Raw genomic sequence first — 13,526 nt, forward strand, 5'->3', positions numbered from 1 at the left:
ATCGGGTCGACCTTATCTGCATCTTCACCATTAGTGGAAAGCACACTTGGTTCACTTGAAACTGCTGTGGGTTTTAAATTCGTTATCTGGCTACTCGATGTCGGTGTCCTCAGGATTCTTGCTCCAATGTTCTGCTCATTTATCAGTGGAGTGTGTATAGGTTCAATGCAATTAATGTTCCCCTCAAGGTTTGAAGAGTCATTACTGACTAACTGCTGGTCTCCGAAGTTGGGATTTTGCGGCGTTGTGTTGAAGGGAGACATTTGTCCCTGCTGTAGATATGATTCAGGTTGTGTTATTTCCATTACCTGAGGATCAATGTCTTGTCCATTTTTTCGATCCGTACTAAAACACTGGCAATTCTCAGTCTGCTCCTTGCAAGTTAAACATTCAATAAATTTCTTTAGCAAATCCTCAGCATCCTTCTGTGGCCGTGCAGCATTATTAATCTCTGTTCGGCTATAATGATCCTGAAGGTCAGCGCATAAACCTTTTTTCTTCGGGCTTGGACGAGGCGATTCCTTTGGCTTGTCTTCAGTTGGGCTTGAACAGTCATCAGCGCTGTGCCCTTCATTGTAGCATGAGAGACCTTCATGGTCATGCTGCAGTGTAGTGGAGCATGGTAGGCTGTTATAGCCTTCTTGCTGTTCACGTGAGCATGGCAGACTTGCATCATCTGCCGCTGGTTGGTCAGGAGAGGTTGCTAGACCCTCATGGTCTTGTTCCTGCAAGGACTGCACATTGGAGTCTTGCGTTGCTTCTATCGTGGAGGCTGTCCATGAGCTCTCTGTGGAGGCTTGTGACACTGGAGTCACTTCTTGTTCGTGCAAGGACTGCGCTCTGGAGTCTTGCGTTGCTTCTATCGTGGAGGCTGTCCACGAGCTCTCTGTGGAGGCTTGTGACACTGGAGTCACTTCTTGTCCGTGCAAGGACTGCGCTCTGGAGTCTTGCATTTCTGCAATTGTGGAGTCTGTCCACGAGCTTGCTGTGGAGGCTTGTGACACTGGAGTCACTTCTGGTTCATGCGAGGGCTGCGCTCTGGAGTCTTGCATGTCTTCTTTCATAGAGTCGGGAACGTTGAGCGGGACGTGGACCACGCTCTGTGTGGCAGCAGGGCGCTCTCCGTGTGCTTGCACCGCTCCCTGTCTGTTAATGTCAGGCTGCAGCATCATCCGGTACTGATAAGTTGGAACGTCATATCTGCTGGATTGAAGATCCTCAAATCCGAAAAATGAATCCGCATCTGCGTCGGATTCAATGTGGGGGCCGCCAATGTGCAACATGAAAGGTTTGTCCGAGTCACAGTCGTATAGGACCACGGAGCTATCATTGGGCTCGCGAGGTCCGGAAACACTGTAAAGATCGTCATCGAAGTATTCGAGGTCGGAATCATCGGCTTGTGCGTAGGTAACTGCTTGTCGGAGGGTTCTTCGGAGGTCAAATTCATCTCCTGGGTCAATTTGCGGCACTGTGCTGTCATTCCAGGTGAGGGAAGGTTGTTTTACAGCTTTAACAGATTTTTGTTTTTTTGATTTGGGACGTTTCCCTTTTAAATTGGATTTGGGACGTTTCCCCTTTAAATTGGTGCAGTCTGGGGCCTCTGACATCCTGACGCTCGGTATGTAGCACGTAGGAAGCGACTGCGCATGCTCAAATCGCTGTTCCTTTACCGATGGCCGTTTTCTTGACTGCGCATGCGCAGCATCTCGCGCATGCGCAAACGATACTTCCGGTTCTGCGCACTGCTCGCGCAACTGTGCTAGCGTGATACCTTTAGCAAGATGGCCGCCGACCTCGACCCAGCCCTCTCTCAGGCCCGGGATTTCGGCCTCTGGGAATTCGGGCTCCGGGATCCCAGCCACGAGGTGAGTACTGCAGCTTTTCTTACCTTTACTTGCCGATTGGATTGCGTTTTCTTCACAGTACTTGGAGAATTTGTCCAGGACTGCCTGGTAATCGTACCTTTGCTGCCTCCTGAAGAACCTGAACCTTGTGAATATTTCTCTTGCCCTTGCACCGGCGATGGTGAGGAGAAATTCAATTTTTTCGCTATCATCCAGGTCTTGGAGTTCAGCTGCCACCAGGAACAATTCGAACCATTGCCGGAATCGCCGCCAGTTTTCGCGGAGGTCGCCGTGGCACTGGAGCGGCTGCGGAACCGGGAGCTCTATCATTTTGCCTGGGCACTGCTGGTTGTCTCTGTACACTGAGGTATGCCGGCAGGTATCGATCCACTCCTGTACCATGTGGTGTTGGGTGCTCTGGTGCACAGATGAGCCAACACAGTTGTATGTGGTACAACTCTATTTTATTTTAACTCTTATAATACAGTTCGTTCTGGATACTCTGCACGTGCTGTCTCCCTGAGTGTGTTTGGTAGCAGATGTGTCCTGGTCCTCCTCTGCAGCTAATACTGACCACCGGGGATCGTGTCTGTGCTTTTATATCTTTCTGTCATTGGTTGTGGTGTTGTGTGTTCTGATTTGTCTGTTGGTGTGTCTATCATGATGTGTGTGTTTGAATATCATGACAGGTTCTTTACGCAAAGAGTAGTGAGGCCGTGGAATGCCCTACCTGCAACAGTAGTGAACTCGCCACCATTGAGGGCATTTAAAAGTTTATTGGATAAACATATGGATGATAATGGCATAGTGTAGGTTAGATGGCTTTTGTTTCGTTGCAACATCGTGGGCCGAAGGGCCTGTACTGCGCTGTATCGTTCTATGTTCTATGTTCTATATACATCTTAAGTCGACTCGATGAGTCGAGATGGTGCTCTGGTCGCCCTCTCCGATCGTCGCAGCCCGGGTGGTGGTGGTGGTGCTGGCTCGGGTCCGGTCGACTCTGGGAGCATCGCGCTGTCCCTCTCTGTTTCCTTACTCCTGGGCGGGCCTGGGAGGAGAACCGATCCCCCCGGGAAGGGGGTGGCTGTGGGGTGCATCGGCGGGAGTGAGGGGGTGGTGATTGGTGTTAGGGGGGTGTGGGGAGCTCCGGCGGGCGCCAGGTCCCGCAGAGAGACCGTGTCCTGTCGGCCGTCTGGGAACGCCACGTATGCACATGTTTCCGGAGCAGGATGGGTCCCGGGGCTACCAGCCAGGTCAGAAGTGACGTTCCCGAAGCTGACTTCCGAGGGAAGACAAGGAGGCGCTCGTGCGGCGTTTGGTTTGTGGTGGTGCACAGCAGGGACCGGATAGAATGAAGGGCATCCGGGAGGACTTCCTGCCAGCGGGAAGTTGGGAGATTCCTAGACCGTAGGGCCAGTAGGACGGTCTTCCAGACCGTTCCGTTCTCCCTCTCTACCTGCCCGTTCCCCCGGGGGTTGTAGCTGGTCGTCCTGCTCGAGGCTATGCCCTTGCTGAGCAGGAATTGACGCAGCTCGTCACTCATGAAGGAGGACCCCCTATCGCTATGGATGTAGGCGGGGAAACCGAACAGGGTAAAGATGGTGCAGAGGGCTTTAATGACCGTGGCCGCGGTCATGTCGGGGCAGGGGATGGCGAAGGGGAAACCGGAGTATTCGTCAACGACGTTAAGAAAGTACGTGTTGCGATCAGTGGAGGGGAGGGGGCCTTTGAAATCCAGACTGAGGCGTTCAAAGGGACGGGAAGCCTTTATTTATTTATTTAAAAAATATATTTTTATTAAGGTTTTTTAACAACACAATTTTTTCCCCTTACAAACTTTTGTAAGGGCCACGAAGAATCCAGCACGAGTTTTAAGGATACAAAATAATAACGTTTATTTACTACAACAATATATACATAACAGTAGCAGTAACTTCCATTGCTACCTTCTCCTTCCTGCTGGTTCCTGAACTGGCCAGCTTATTTATACTAGGAGTTTCTCCACCCCCCTCATTGGGGAAGTTCACACTCCCATAGGATTGTGGGATAGTCATTAGTCCCCAGCCAATCGTAAGTAGGCAGGTTATAACATCCCTCCCCCCCAAAGTCCAAGGAATCCACCGAAGACCCTGGCGAAGGAAGGCGTCGAACTCGTTTGGCCGCAGGCCGGACGCCATTTGCACGTGGCGCTGGATCAGGCGGCGTATAACGAGACGGAGACCGGCGCTTCCGTGATGAACGGCGCGGTTGTACATCCACGGCCTGTGGACCCGAGGATTCCCCCTCTGATTCATCCTGTGTCTCCATCTCGGAGTCAGAGTTTGCTGCCTCCGTCATGTCAGCGTCTCTGTCTCCATTCGGTCCCGTAACGACCTGCGCAGGCTTCGAGTGAGGCACCAGTGGAAGATTTGGAGGACTACCTTCCCTTGTTTCTGGTCTTTGCGGCTGTTGAACTGAGCTCCGGGGGCGGGGAATCTTTTGAGGGGATGATCTTCTGGACCGGACGTGGTCTACATGTTTTCACTGGAGACGACCCTGGGCTTGCACTTGGTAAGATATAGGGCCCGTTTGGCAAAAGATTACACCAGGAACCCATTGGGCACCACCAGCAAAATTCCGCACGAATACTGGGTCACCGGGCGCAAACTGCCGAATCGGACGATGCCGAGACAATCCCTGTCCCTGCCGTTCTTGTGTGCGGCGTACTTTTGCGCCAATGTCCGGGAAGACCATACTAAGGCGGGTGCGAAGTCTTCGGCCCATTAGGAGTTCTGCGGGAGCTACCCCAGTCACTGCATGGGGGGTGGTCCTGTACGTAAACAAAAAGCGAGCCAGTCTCGTGTCCATTGATCTGGAAGACTGCTTCTTTAGGCCTCTTTTGAATGTTTGCACAGCACGCTCTGCCAACCCATTTGAAGCCGGGTGGTAAGGGGCAGTGCGGATATGGCGGATGCCGTTCATCTTTGTAAACCTAGCAAACTCCTCACTCGTGAATGGAGTGCCGTTATCCATGACCAGCACCTCGGGGAGGCCATGCGTACTAAATGATAAACGCATCTTTTCAATTGTTGCGCAGGACGTTGTCCCCTGCATCTTATGCACCTCCAGCCATTTGGACTGGGCGTCAATTAGTAGAAGGAACATGGATCCCTGAAAAGGGCCTGCGAAATCTGCATGTAAGCGTGCCCAAGGCCGCCCTGGCCATTCCCAGTGATGTAGGGGGGCGGCCGGCGGAAGCTTCTGATGCTCATGGCAAATGGAGCAGTTTTGGGCCACCTTCTCAATGTCGGTGTCGAGGCCTGGCCACCAGACATAACTCTGGGCCAACATTTTCATCTTGGTCACACCCGGATGCCCATTGTGCAAGTCTGATAATATCAGCTCCTGGCCTTTTTCCGGGACAATCACACGCGTCCCCCACAAGAGGATGCCGTCTTCCACGCTGAACTCTGACAGCTTGGAGGAAAATGCCCGCAACTCGCCTGGGAGCTGTCTATGCTGCCCACCATACAGGACTATGTGCCGAACCTTTGACAAGACTGGCTCCGTCTGGGTCCACTCACGGATCTGTGATGCCGTGACAGGCAAGGTGTCCATAAAATTTAGGGTTGCAACCACCTCACCGGTCGTGGGGGTCGACATGGGGCCGGTCGATAAAGGCAATCGGCTCAGTGCGTCGGCATTTGCTATCTGCGTACCTGGTTTGTGCTCCAGAGAATACTCATATGCAGCAAGCAACAAAGCCAAGCGCTGGATCCGTGCAGAAGCAATGGGCGGTATTGGCTTATCCTCTCTGAAGAGTCCCAGCAGGGGCTTATGAGCAGTCACGATAGTGAAATGGCGGCCGTACACATACTGGTGGAAGCGTTTCACCGCGAAAACCACTGCCAGGCCCTCCTTCTCGATCTGCGCGTACTTTTTCTCCGCTGCAGTCAATGTGCGGGAGGCGAAAGCTATTGGTCGCTCGGCCCCGTTCTCCATCTTGTGGGACAGGACAGCCCCAATACCATACGGGGATGCATCACATGTGACGAGCAAAGGCTTTCCCGGATCATAGTGGGTTAGTAACCCAGACAACGACAATTGTTGCTTTACCCGCCGAAAAGCGGTTTCTTGCGGCTGACCCCAAACCCAGGTGTGATTTTTCTTTAGCAGCAGGTGCAAGGGGGCCAGCGTAGTTGCCAGATTGGGGAGGAACTTCCTGTAATAGTTTACGAGACCGAGAAAAGAACGAAGATGCGAAGTGTCAGTCGGGGTGGGGGCATGTTGAATTGCACGCACCTTCTCTGCGACGGGGTGCAGACCCTCGCGGTCCACCCGATAACCTAGGTAGACTACTTCTTTTGCCTGAAATACGCACTTTGTGTGACGTAAACGGACTCCAGCCTCCGAAAGGCATCTAAGGACAGCCTCCAGATTTTCCAAATGCTCTTGCTCCGACGTCCCTGTAATCAACACGTCATCTAGGTAGACAGCCACACGTGGTAAACCTCTCAAAATGCCCTCCATAACACGTTGAAAAATTGCGCAGGCAGAGGATACTCCAAAGGGCAACCGTGTATATTCATACAGGCCCCGGTGTGTATTAATCGTTACATATGGTCGGGAGGCAGGGTCCAGCTCCAACTGCAGGTAGGCGTGACTCATATCTAATTTTGTGAATGAGAGTCCACCTGCAAGTTTCGCGTAGAGATCCTCTATGCGAGGCATTGGGTATCGATCGAGTCGGGAAACTGTATTCACCGTACGTTTATAGTCGCCACACAAGCGAACTGTGGCATCTGGCTTCATTACTGGTACAATTGGTGCTGCCCAGTCAGCAAAACGGACGGGCCTGATAATACCCAAACTCTCCAAACGAGTGAGCTCCCCTTCTACCTTCTCGAGCAAAGCGTAAGGCACAGGGCTCGCCCGGAAATAGCGCGGCGTGGCTCCTGGTTCAACTTGGATAATGGGCTACGGCCCCTTTTGTTTTCCCCAAACCAGGCTGGAATACCTCTGGGTATCGTCCTAGCACCTCAGTCAACCCTCCAGAAACTGTTTGGAGGATGTGCTGCCATTGCAACCGCAAATGGCGCAACCAGTCCCGACCCAACAGGCTGGGCCCATGGCCACGCACTACGATAAGTGGGAAACGCCCCTCCTGGCGTCCATAGACAACAGGGGTCATTGTAGTTCCTGCAATGTCCAGTGGTTCCCCCGTGTAGGTGGCCAACCTGGCCTGTGAGTCAGTTAATGTAAGGGTCTGTATACCCTGCTTGATGCGGTTGAGTGTCCTCTGGGCGATCACGGAGACCGCTGTGCCAGTATCCAACTCCATCTCCAGCGGGTGGCCATTGATCCGTACTGTCACCTTAATGGGGGCCACACGGGGAGCTGCCACACAATGCAGCTGCAGGCAGTCGTCCTCCGTCTCCACGTCCTCAGGAGTGGTCGCCGCAGGTTCATCCACATGGAAGGTACGGCCTCTGGGCTGGTCCCAGTTACGGCCCCTGGGCTGGTCCCAGTTTCGGTCGGAACGACGGCGCCTCTGGCGTCCCCAGGACCGCCGTCCGCGACGGGGTCGGCGCCTACAAGTCTGACACGGACATGACTCCTCATCCATTGGCTCTGGAGAAGGCTCCCTTCGGGGAGGAATGTCCACTGGCGTCGGTCCGGTCGTTGCCTCGCCCAAGGTACCGCAGGAGTGCGGGGGGACGTTTTTGGGCGGAAAGGGTTTCGCCCCAAGGCATGCACTTCCATTCCCTGTAGCTCCTGTACTCCTCGCTCTGCGCTCTCTCGGGACAAGACTATTTGTATTGCCTGTTGAAAAGTCAATGTTGGCTCCGCTAACAACTTTCTCTGGGTTGCTGCATTGTTAATACCGCAAACCAAACGGTCGCGTAACATTTCTGACAAGGTCTCACCATAGTCACAGTATTCCGCAATCCCGCGTAGCCTGGATAAAAAATTGGCAAGGGATTCTCCAGGGGTCCTCTCAGCGGTATTAAACCGGTAACGCTGGACTATCGTGGACGGGGTTGGGTTAAAGTGTTGCCCCACTATATTCACAAGTTCATCAAACGTTTTGGTGTCCGGCGCAGCTGGGTACGTAAGGCTCCTAATCACCCCAAACATATGCGGCCCGCAGGCGGTGAGCAATATGACCACCTCGCGCTCGTTTTCAGTGATATTGTTTGCCCGGAAATAGTAACGCATCCGTTGTGTGTACTGGTTCCAGCTTTCCAGCGCAGCATCGAAAACATCCAAACGTCCGTACAGAGGCATGGTATAATAGAAAACAACTTCCAACCTGTATCCAACAAAAATCCAGGGAGGTGGCTTCAGCAGTGTAGACAGCTATTCACTTTTACCTTCGTCGCCAGTTTTGTAAGGGCCACGAAGAATCCAGCACGAGTTTTAAGGATACAAAATAATAACGTTTATTTACTATAACAATATATACATAACAGTAGCAGTAACTTACCTTGCTACCTTCTTCTTCCTCCTGGTTCCTGAACTGGCCAGCTTATTTATATTAGGAGTTTCTCCGCCCCCCTCAATGGCGAAGTTCATACTCCGATAGGATTGTGGGATAGTCATTAGTCCCCAGCCAATCGTAAGGAGGCAGGTTATAACACAAACAATAACCCCCCCCCCCCTGCCCCCCCCCCCCCCCCCGTAACAAAATAACGCAAATTCTCCCTGAGCAAGATATGTACATGGCAAGATGGTATATTTACATAGCTTTATACACTGGCTCTTGGCCGCGCGTACCGTTCCCCCCCCCCCCCCTTCATGCCATCTCCCGCTCGTCCATCCCCTCAAACAGTCTCTCGTTCCCCCCCCGGGTTGCTGCTGCTGCTGACCGAACTTCCTCTAATGCTCCGCGAGGTATTCTAGGAACGGTTGCCACCGCCTGTAAAACCCCTGTGCAGACCCTCTTAGAGCAAACTTAATTCTCCCCAATTTTATGAACCCCGCCATGTTGTTTATCCAGGCCTCCAGGCTAGGGGGCTTCGCCTCCTTCCACAAGAGCAAGACCCTTCGCCGGGCTACGAGGGACGCAAAGGCCAGAATTCCGGCCTCTTTCGCCTCCTGCACTCCCGGCTCATCCACTACTCCAAATATTGCTAGCCCCCAGCTTGGCTTGACCCGGACTTTCACCACCTGAGATATTGCTCCCGCCACTCCTCTGCAGAACCCCTCCAGTGCCGGGCATGACCAAAACATATGGACATGGTTCGCCGGGCCCCCTGAACATCTTTCACAAATATCCTCTACTCCAAAGAACCTACTCAACCTCGCCCTCGTCAAATGCGCTCTGTGAACCACCTTAAATTGAATCAGACTGAGCCTGGCACACGAGGAGGAGGAATTAACCTTACCTAGGGCATCAGCCCATAACCCCTCCTCAATCTCCTCCCCCAGCTCCTCCTCCCATTTACCTTTCAGTTCTTCTACTAGCGCTTCCCCCTCTTCTTTCATCTCTTGGTATATTTACGACACCTTGCCCTCCCCGACCCATACCCCCGAGATCACCCTATCTTGAACTTCTTGTGCCGGGAGCAACGGAAATTCCCTCACCTGTTGCCTCACAAAAGCCCTCACCTGCATATATCTAAATGCGTTTCCCGGGGGTAACTCAAATTTCTCCTCCAGTGCCCCTAGGCTCGCAAATGTCCCGTCAATGAACAGGATCCCCATTCTTCTAATCCTCACCCGATGCCAGCCTTGGAACCCCCCGTCCATCTTCCCCGGGACAAACCGGTGGTTACCCCTAATCGGGGACCACACCGATGCTCCCATTGCACCCCTGTGCCTTCTCCACTGGCCCCAGATCCTTAGCGTTGCCACCACCACCGGGCTTGTGGTGTGTTTTGTCGGCGAGAGCGGCAGCGGTGCCGTTACCAACGCCCCCAGGCTCGTTCCTTTACAGGACACCATCTCCATCCTCTTCCATGCCGGCCCCTCTCCCTCCATGACCCACTTGCGGATCATCGCCACGTTGCTGCCCAGTAGTAACTCTCTAGGTTTGGCAAAGCCAACCCTCCTCGGTCCCTGTTGCATTCCAAGAACCCTCTTCTAACCCTCGGTGTCTTATTTGCCCACACATACCCCATAATACTCCTACCTACTTTCTTGAAAAAGCTCTTGGTGATCACGATGGGGAGGCACTGAAACACAAACAAAATCCTCAGGAGGACCACCATTTTGACCGACTGCACCCTACCCGCCAGCGAGAGTGGGAGCATGTCCCATCTTTTAAAATCCTCCTCCATTTGTTCCACCAACCTCGTCAAATTCAGTTTATGTAGGGCCCCCCAACTTCTGGCCACCTGTATCCCCAGACACCGAAAACTCCTCTCCGCACTCCTCAGCGGTAGGTCCCCTATCCCTCTTTCTTGGTCCCCTGCCTGCAACACAAAAAGTTCACTCTTCCCTACATTAAGCTTGTAGCCCGAGAACTCCCCGAACTCCTTCAGAGTCTGCATGACCTCCACCATCCCCTCTATTGGGTCCGCCACGTATAGCAGCAGGTCATCCGCGTATAGCGATACCCGATGCTCCTCTCCCCCACGGACTATCCCCCTCCATTTCTTGGACTCCCTAAGTGATATGGCCAAGGATTCGATTGCCAGTGCAAACAACAGGGGGGACAGGGAGCACCCCTGCCTCGTCCCTCGGTAAAGCCGAAAGTACTCCGACCTCCGGCGGTTCGTCACTACACTCGCCACCGGAGCGCTGTAAAGGAGCTTAACCCATCTAATAAACCCTCCCCCGAACCCAAACCTGCGCAATACCTCCCAGAGGTACTCCCACTCTACTCGGTCAAAGGCCTTTTCCGCGTCCATGGCTGCCACTAACTCCGCCTCTCCCTCCTCCGATGTCATCATTATCACGTTTAAGAGCCGCCGCACATTGGTATTTAGCTGCCTGCCCTTTACAAATCCCGTCTGGTCCTCGTAGATTAACCCCGGGATACAGTCGACAATCCTCGTGGCCAGCACTTTTGCCAATAACTTAGCGTCCACATTGAGGAGCGATATCGGCCTGTACGATCCACATTGCAGTGGGTCCTTGTCTCGCTCAAGAATCAAGGAGATTGTCGCCTCCGACATTGTCTGGGGCAGGGTTCCCTCCTCTCTTGCCTCGTTAAAGGTCCTCACTAGCAGCGGGGCCAGCAGGTCCACATATTTTCTATAGAACTCCACCGGGAACCCGTCCGGCCCCGGGGCCTTCCCCGCCTGCATGCTCCCCAAACCCTTGCTCAACTCCTCCAACCCAGTTGGTGCCCCCAAACCAACCGCCTCTTGCTCCTCCACCGTCGGAAACCCCAGCTGGTCCAGAAATCGCCTCATACCCCCTTCCCCCCCTGGGGGCTGGGACCTGTACAGCCCTTCATAGAAGGCCTTGAATACCTTATTTATTTTAGTGGCACTTCGAACCGTGGCTCCTCTTCCATCTTTGATTCCCCTTATTTCCCTCGCTGCCGCCCTCTTACGGAGCTGGTGCGCCAGCATCCGGCTAGCCTTTTCCCCGTACTCATAGGTCGCCCCTTGCGCCTTCCTCCATTGTGCCTCCGCCTTGTCCGTGGTTCGTCGGTCAAATTCCGTCTGGAGCCGTCGCCGTTCCCTAAGTACTCTTTCCTCCGGGGCCTCTGCGTATCTCCTGTCCACTTGCAAGATCTCGCTCACTAACCTCTCCCTTTCCATGCCCTCTGTCTTCGGAGATGGAGATCAGTTCTCCCCTGACCACTGCTTTCAACGCCTCCCATACCACCCCCACTCGCACCTCCCCATTGTCGTTGGCCTCCAAGTACCTTTCAATGCACCCCCTCACCTTCCCACACACCACCTCATCAGCCAGCAGTCCCACATCCAGCCGCCACAGCGGGCGTTGGTCCCTCTCCTCTCCCAGCCCCATTTCCACCCAGTGCGGGGCATGGTCCGAAACGGCTATGGCCGAATACTCCGTCCCCTCCACTCTCGGAATAAGCGCCCTACCCAGAACAAAGAAATCTATCCGGGAGTAAACCTTATGTACGTGGGAGAGAAAAGAAAATTCCCTGGCCTGCGGTCTTGCAAACCTCCATGGGTCCACTCCCCCCATCTGATCCATAAAACCCCTGAGCACCTTGGCCGCCGCCGGCCTCCTTCCCGTCCTTGATCTGGAGCGGTCCAGTCCCCCCATATCTCTCCCGTAAGTCAGCTGACCCCTGCTGACCCCGGCTTCTCCCGCCATCCCTTTGACCCCCCCGTGTGGGAATCTCCCAATCAATATACATTCCTTCGTTCCCCTTCCCGCCTTTCTTGCCGCGCGCGGGAAAGAAAACCCTGTGCTTTCCAAAGCCTGCCCCGCCCCCCCATGGCGCAGATTCTGTCGTGGCCTTGTCTCCCTCCCCCAGCCCATATAACATTTCCTGTGCGTGATTGACCCCTTATGTACAACAACCATCATACTTCAACCCTCAAACACCCCCATCCCACACAAACCCTCAATTAGAGTCCAGCTTTTCAGTTAGTATAAAGGTCCACACCTCTTCGGGAATTTAGAAGTAGTGGTGTTGGCCATTATGTGTAACCCACAGTCGCGCTGGCTGCAACGTTCCAAATTTCACTCCTTTCCGATGCAGCACCGCTTTGGCCCGGTTGAAACCCGCTCTCCGCTTAGCGACCTCTGCGCTCCAGTCCGGGTATATTCTGATCTCTGCATTGTCCCACTTGCTGCTCCGTTCCCTCTTGGCCCATTTCAGGACCCTCTCTCTGTCCGTAAACCGGTGAAATCTCACCACCATCGCCCTTGGCGGCTCATTTGCCTTGGGCTTCCTCGCAAGCACTCGGTGCGCCCCATCCAGCTCCAGCAATCCCGGGGGGGGCCTCCACACCCATCAGCGTCCCGATCATCGTGCCCGCATATGCCACGGCATCGGCCCCCTCCACTCCTTCTGGGAGTCCCAGGATCCTCAAGTTGTTTCTCCTCGACCTATTCTCCAGGTCTTCGAGTCTTCCCGCCCACGTCTTGTGCAGCGCCTCGTGCCGCTCCACTCTCTCCGCCAGGCCCACGAGCTCATCGTCGTTAACGTTCACTTTTTCCTGGATCTCCTGGATCTTCACCTCTTGGGCTTTCTGGGTTGCTCCAAGCCCTTCAATTACCGCAAGCAGAGGCGCCACCATCTCCTTGCGCATCTCCTCAAAGCAGCACTTGATGAACTCTTGCATCTCTTCTTTGTCTGTTGGCGCCGCCATTTTGTTTTTTTTCTCCTTCTTCTCTCGCTGCACCAGGGCCGCTTTTTTTGCCGTTTCGCTGCGGGTCCGATCCATGCAGGTTAGTAGGGGACCTTTCTTATTCCTTCCCCACGGGTTGATTTTCAAAAAAATGCCGTTGGGGCTCCATTATCGGGCCCGAAAGTCCGTTTTCGCGGGAGCTGCCGAATCGCGCGGCTCAGCTCCGCGTCGCCGCAACCCGGAAGTCCACGAGAAGCCTTTATCAGGTGCGCTCTATCTGGCCTGAAAAAATGCGGTTTGCATTCTGCGCAGATTTGGCAGTTCCTGGTGACTGTTCGGACCTCCTCGACAGAGTATGGGAGGTTGCGGGCCTTTATAAAGTGGTACAAGCAAGTGACCCACGGGTGGCAGGGGTCTTCGTGGAGGGCTTGGAGGCGGTCCACTTGTGCGTTGGCACATGTGCCGCGGGATAGGG

The sequence above is a fragment of the Scyliorhinus torazame genome, chromosome 18, assembly GCF_047496885.1.
Source record: "Scyliorhinus torazame isolate Kashiwa2021f chromosome 18, sScyTor2.1, whole genome shotgun sequence".
Classification (NCBI taxonomy): domain Eukaryota; kingdom Metazoa; phylum Chordata; class Chondrichthyes; order Carcharhiniformes; family Scyliorhinidae; genus Scyliorhinus; species Scyliorhinus torazame.